Here is a 6,837-nt window from a genome sequence, read left to right on the forward strand (position 1 = left end):
CGGAGGAGTGGGGGCATACGCAACTATTTTGTTTTAAAAAAAAGGGGCTATGAATAAAAGCAATAAAAAGTGAAGAACTACTTGAACTGGAGCAGTGCTTCTCAGACATTAACGTGCACCCAGATCACCTGGGGACCTTGTGAAGGTGCAGTTGCTGAGTCGGTGGATGGGTGGATCATGGTGGGCTGAGATTTCATACCCCAGGGATGTGGCCCGGAGCACACGCTGAGGAGCAAGGAGCCGTGGGCCTCTAAGGGCATCTCGCTGCCCATTTCATTTCAGGATGAATAAGGAACTCCCCTCTGCCCTGGCCTCTGCTCTGTGTAGGGGCAGGCCAGACCAGGCCAGAACCTCAACTGCCACAATGACTAACCCATGTTGCTTGGGAAGGAGACATCACCACTCAGGGCCTCAGTTTGCTCATTTTGAAAATCGGGAAAATAGCTAACCTACCTCCCGGGGTGGTGGGGCTTCAGGTGGTCCAATACCTGTGGTGAGCTGAGTGCAGGGCCCCGCACACAAAAAGCATTCAATAAAGTTATTCTATAACTGCACACTTGTCACACCGGTACTCTAGGCGGGGGAGGCAGGGAGATGGAAAGAGGGCTGGTGTGTGGGTTTAAACTCTGACTTCGCTACTTTCTCGCTGGTGTCCCCCTCCTGCCCCCCAGGCTCTGTCTGTGAAGATGATGACATCTAGCTTGGTGGGGATGCATGGTGTCATGTCCAGTGCTGGGCACTAAATGACAGCCATATTAAAAATTATCCTTTATTCTCACTGGGTCAGAAGAACAAATCTTTCCCTCATTCTGTGATTGTCCCCCACCACTTTCCATACGTTAATCCAACCTTTCTGGCTGGATCAAAAGCACTCATTCATCACAGGTTGGGGGGCTCTTAGAGGCACCTGAGAGGCCTTTACCCCCTACCAGCTGGGCATGGGTTGCATCCCCCACCTAGGTAAGGACAGTCCACTGTGAGAGTCGAATGGGTAGGTCCTTTCTGCTCAGGGGCCGTAAGAGCATAAAGAAGATTGAGAGGCCAGAGTTACCATGACCCCACTGTCTGTTTGAAAGTCTGACCTTCCATGTGTCAGCCGTTAGTAATAACTTAATGACTATTATCAGCGATTCTATTTCCACGTGGAGGGCCCGATGGACCAGCATGTTCCCCTCTCTGGGCCTCAACTGGGGAGGCCAATGCCTGGGTTTGCAGTCCCAGCTCTGCCCCTTCTAGCCATGTGATCTTGGGCAAGGGGCGTCGTGTCTCTGGGCCTCAGTTTCCCCATATGTTGCACTAGGGATGATAATGGTGCCTCCCTTACAAGGCTGCCATGAGGAGTAAACGGACAAATCTGCACAGGGTGCTCGGCACGCAGCCTGGCTTCTGGGAAGCTCTCAGTGGGTGTGAGCTCGTCATTACTATCTCCACCCCACGTTTGGGGGTTCTAGGCCAGAGGAGGGCAAATCTCTGTGTTTATTGCCTGGGGGGCTTGCCCCTCCCAGAGAGCTGGGGCTGGCATTGCTTTCTGGCCTTTGTGGCAGTGTTTGAACAAGAGCTCTGGGGCCTGAGCTCAACTCCCTGGGCAGGGGTGTGGACTGAGTTCAGGGGGACACAGCCAGACAGGAAGGGAGTGGCCTGGGCTTTGCCCTCCACCCCACCTCGCTTGCTCCCTCTCTCTTCCATGTCTGGATCATACACAGGCTCCTCAACTCCCCCACCAGGACCCAGCTTTCTCCCTTTCAGCAACCCTCTTAGGGACCTAGAAGTCCCCTGGGGTGGACTCCTGTCTGCCCACCCCCCAGGGCCCAGACAGCCCATCTCCCAGGCCTCCCATGCAGGCCCTCCGCCTCCACCTGTCATGACAACAGTTGCCAGTAGGTTTCTAGGCAACGAGGGGGCATCCTGCCACTCTTCTTAGTTCCCTGCCACCCCCCTGCCTGGCAGACCCACCTTGCTGTCAGAGACTGGAAGGGAAGGGAAAGGGGCTTTCTCCCCACTGGGGATGGAGGGTTGCTGAACTGGGGTGAGTTGGTTTCCTCCACCTGCCAGAGAGAAAGCACAGCTGTACTTCCTCCACCAGACAAGGGTGATGTGAAGGACCTATGCCGGCCTGAGCACAGTCATCTGCACCCTGACCTGGAGGCGGGACCGAGTGAAGCCCCCCATCCACAGGGAGCTCTGGAACGGAGGACGCCCAGGCCCATCACTGTAGTTTGATGATAAGCACTGAGCTCACCTGGTGTCCTCTGAAACCTGCTCTCGGATGAGCTTCCAGATGTGCCCCATCACCACCACCACACAGGGAAACCTACCCCAGCCTGCAGCGTGCACGCCATCTGACACACCTCCAGGGAGCCAAGAGTGTAGGGTCTGTGGCCAGCCCAGCTGTCAGCCAGCTGAGGGTGGGCTGAACATGGGGGCTTCCTGCCACGCTGACTCAAGAACATAGCGAGGGGCCCACAGGGGCCATGTGGCACTTGTGTGTGCTCTGCACCCTGGTGTCGTACATGTCTTCCCACCCTGGGCCTGGCAGGGAGGCAGCGCAGGCCAAAGCAGGGCAGAGGGGTCCGCTGAGAGGCCTGGGCGGTGGGGCTCAGATTTTGGAAGGAAACCAAGGGAAGGAGTGTGGAGAGAGTGACAGGGCCAGAGTGCCACAGGAGGGCAAAGAGAAGTGGAAATCACAGAGGTGGAGGGGGAGGAGGGGCCGTGAGCCCTGTGAGTGAGGCAAGTGAGAGGAGAGTAGGAGGCATTGGCCTGCACCTGAGCACAGCCCACCGCCACCCTGGGGAGGGAAGGTTGTTTCAAAAGAGGCTGATCATCTGGGTTTTTTGGATAGCATCGACATAACATTATATAGTTTCATGTGTACCACATAATGATTCAGTATTTGTGAAATCATCACCACAACAAGTCTAGTTAACATCCATCATCACATAGTCGTACAGTTACACATTTCTTTTCTTGTGATGAGAATGGATTTTTATGTGAAAGCGCTAATTTTTTGGAAAAAACATGTTGGCAACAAATTGAACATTTTGATAGCGCTGGGGGAAATAACACTCACGGCCCACAGGATGACACCAGTGGATGCGCACAGGGATGTGGGGACAGGGAGCGCAGGGCAGAAGGAGAGGGGAGGGAGAGTGACACAGGAGCAGAGACCAGTGCTGGGCAGAGATGGAAATAAAGGAGTTTCACAGCAGATGGGGTGGGAGAGAGAAAGCCTGATGAATGAGTCCAGGGCACAGACGGATGAGTGAGGACAGGACAGCACTGGGCTGCGTGGTGGGTTGAGGGTCAACCCAGGGGACAGGTGGATGAGGTGGGAGACTGAGAGGCTTGATAGAGAAAGCAGGTGCAGGTGACACCTTATGACAGATGTGGGGCCAGAGATGTGGGGAAGAGGTGAAAGATTGGGGATGGATAATGAAGGTCCCAGCAGGCAGGACAGGTGAGCAATGGGGGTGGGGAGAAGAGCAGACAAATGTGGGGACCGTGGCCAGAGACGGGAACCAGGGAGCTTAAGAGGCTGAGAATTTGGCACTTCCCCTCCCCCTCACAGCACCTCTGCTCCAAGAGCTGCCTCTAGCTCTGTGGTGCGCGTGCACGAGTGTGCTTAGCCCCAGGCTGCTTTCAAGAGATGTGTCAGTGGCCCTCTGACACCTGATAACTCTGATAGTGAGGACAACTGCCTCTAGGTGGGATTAAGGGCGACTGCTGGGGTCCGATGGGGCTGGCCGTCCCTCTTACACACACAACACGTGTGCCCCCCACGTTGGGCTCTGGGTGCAACTATATTTGCTGCACGTGGCACTGCATCTCTGTAGCTGTGAGGCCACCTCAGAGCCTCTCGCTTTGTGTCTCTCTGTGGGTGGGAGGTCGCAAGGCGATGGTCTGCCAGGGCCTCACCCGCTAGCGGCTCTCTCCATGAGGTGCTGCCTCTGTCTCTCCCCCCAGGTCTCTGTGCATGCACACGACTCCAGCTCTCTCTGGCTGACTCTGGGTACCACAGCTGCGTGTCACTGGATCTCTGATTCCACATCTGGGTCTCTGGCTGCCAGTAAATGATGTGTGTGTGTGTGTGTGTGTGTGTGTGTGTTCATGCCCCTCTGCCTACACGTGCCTCTGTGTCTTTCTCACACATTCCCACCCTCCTCCTATGGCTGATCTGGGTCTCTCTGGTCCCTCTGACAAGTCACACTCTATGCCTCCATCCTCCCCAACCCCCACCCCTGCACTCTGGTGACGAGTGTTCTCCAGATCCTTCTTGCCAGCACCCTGGGTTTGTCCCCACCGTCCCTGAGTCTGTGGCTCCCTGTGTCTCTGCCTGGCCCACTGGCTCTCACTCCTCTGTGTGTGCAGATGGAGTTGTCCTGTCTCCCTGACTCTCCCTTTCTTTCGGAAATTAAGTAACTGTGTCTGTCTGGCTCTCTAATTGTGTGTGTGGCTGTTTGGGAGTTGGGGCTCCTCTCTCACTCTGGCGGGGCCTCCGTCTCTCTGGCTCCCACCTTCCTTGCCTTGTCTGAGAGTCTCTCATGCCTGTCTGCTGCTCCACTCTCTGGCCCTCCTTTCTGAGTGTGCATTTGGACAATCAGCCGGCCAAGATTAGAGGAGACCCAGGGAAGAGCAGGAGGAAGGTGGGAAGGAGACCAGGAGGCTTCGATGTAGGTTAGAAGGAGCGAGGAGACAGAAGATGCTACAGGAAGAGGGAGGGGCTGATCCTGGCCGGGATCCTAGCGGGTGGGGAGTTTTTAGGGGGGAGAGGTTGCTGCCGGCTGCCTGGACCAGGAGGGAAGCGACTCTGGCTACTCCCAGCTGCCGCTGGAGCCCGAGTTCCTGTCTGGCGGCTGCGCGGCTGGGACTTGGGATGTGAGGCGCATAGCAATGGGGCTCTGCGGAGGCTCGACTGCAGCTCCCAGCTGGGGAGGGGGCGGGGAGGGGGCTGAGGGGCAGCCCTGAGGCTCCCTTCCCCTCCCCCCTCCCCAGCTGGGCTCTCCCCAGGGGATTTCCCCACCCTGAGAAAGTGTCCTCAGGAGAGTGGGGCTGAGGCTGCAGGGAGCAGGGGAGGGTGCTTAGGAGGAGCAGTGAGGTGGAGGTGGGGAGACAAGGGTCAAGATAGGAGTGGCGGCGAGCAGAGGATAGGGTGGGCGAACGATGCAGCATCAAGGGCAGCAGGGCTCAGACCCTGTCCAGAGACCGGCTGGGCCCCTGGCCCAGAAGAGGAGCCCATGGAAGAGGGGGCTTGAAAACATGGGCGGAACCCTGGGTAGAGCCTGGGCCTCTGGCTGCCTGGACTGATGGGGACTTGGAAGGAGCAAAGGGTTGGAGAAAGAGGTTCCAGGGAAGAGGGCTCTAGTACCGGGGAGTCTGGGATTGGGGGATCCCAGGGGTGAGGAGACAGGGGCTCTGTGTGAAGAAAGGTCATAGAGGGGGTCCTAGGCAGAGATGGTTCTGAGAGAAGGAGGCTGGGAGTGCTACGAGACGCTCAAATTGGGGTCTCCTGGGGAAAGGGTCAAGGGAGGAAGATATCCGAGGTGGGGAGTCAGAGATGGGAGGGTGAGAGAAGCCTGAGGGGAAGGTGGGGGTGTAGTTGGAAGGTCCTGGAAGAGCAGGTGTGAGGGTAGGAAAGCTCTGGAGGGCAACTGGGGGAGGGGCCGTGCCCAAGAGGCGAGGGCTAAGGACGGTGGGAGGGAGGTAGTGGTCCCAGGGAGACACGTGCCCAAGGATAGAAGGCCCCGGAGCAGAATGGGGTCAAGGAAGGGGGTCTTGGGAAGAGGGAGGGGCAGGGGTTCACCTGCCCATCATCGAGGGGTCGGGGGACTCCAGAGGGAGAATGGCTTAAGATTGAGGAGGGGTTGTCTCACTCCCCAGTCACCCCCTCCATCTTTCCCATCCTCACTTCCCAAACTCCCCGGTTCTCCCCGGTTGCCAAGGCAACCGCTCCTGCCAGGCGCGGTCACCAAGGAAACCCCGTGCCCGCCTCTCCCCCCTCCTCATCACTGGCGTGCCCCCCCACCCCAAGCAGCAGCGGTGTGGAGGGTGGGAGGGGCTATGGGGGAGAAGAACTCGGACTCCCGCCCCAGAAAGGGGGACCCAGACGTACCTACGCTCAGGAGACCCCCACCCCAAGCCTACATCCTGAACCCCACAGCTGGATCCGCAGCGACCGCCAGACGTGCACCCCCCACCCCGACCCGTCCACAGGCAGCAGCTGCGAGCCCCCCAACACAGAACTCGCCTGGCCCGGAGAACCCCCACCTGGTTGCTTCCCCCACCCGCTTGGGCGCTCCATCAGGCCCCGCCCACTGTCCTCTGCCGCCGCACCCCATCCCGGAGGAGGCCTAAGACCACTGTCCCCTAATTAAAGAATGCCCCCCCAACCGGCTCCCCGCGGTTCCGCCTCCCGCCCCCGCTCGGCGCCCCTCGGTATCTACTCACAGCGAGGAAAGGGGCTCCTTCCGGGGGGCAGCATGCCCGGCCCGTGGGGGGAGGACCCCCCCAATGAGGCACAGGGATTTGGGGTGCGAGGCCCGTTGCGGGGAGGCGCGGGGGGCGGGGCTGTGGCCGGCCCGAGTCTCGCGCGTTCTCCCCCCCTCCCCGGCTCCGGGATGGGGAGGGGGCTTCCGCAGCTGCAGCAGCGGGGTTCGGGGGGCCGCTCTGCCTCCTGGCTTGCCCGCCCGCCTACCGCCCGGCCCGGCGCCCTCGCTCGCCGGCCCGCCGCCCGCCTTCCTTCTTGCCTTCCTTTCTTTCCTTCTTTCTTTCCTTGCTTCCTTCCTTCCAGCCTTCCCTCCTTCCTTCCCCCCTCCGCGGGCCGCCGGCGCCGCTCTCCCCCCA

At 59.2% G+C, this 6,837-nt stretch overlaps 1 protein-coding gene across 2 annotated transcripts in view; it reads right to left on the bottom strand.

Moving 5' to 3' along the window:
• Nucleotides 1-6,810, bottom strand: part of LRRC4B (leucine rich repeat containing 4B) — a 34,938-nt gene extending 28,128 nt beyond the window's left edge. For both annotated transcript variants that reach the window (XM_019658227.1, XM_019658226.1), the window contains exon 1: nucleotides 6,442-6,810. The gene's annotated coding sequence lies outside the window, so the exon portion shown is untranslated. The remainder of the gene's footprint in view (nucleotides 1-6,441) is intronic.
• Between the last annotated feature and the right edge of the window lie 27 nt (nucleotides 6,811-6,837).

Source organism: Hipposideros armiger, unplaced genomic scaffold (assembly GCF_001890085.2).
Source record: "Hipposideros armiger isolate ML-2016 unplaced genomic scaffold, ASM189008v1 scaffold_283, whole genome shotgun sequence".
In the NCBI taxonomy this organism is placed as follows: Eukaryota; Metazoa; Chordata; class Mammalia; order Chiroptera; family Hipposideridae; genus Hipposideros; species Hipposideros armiger.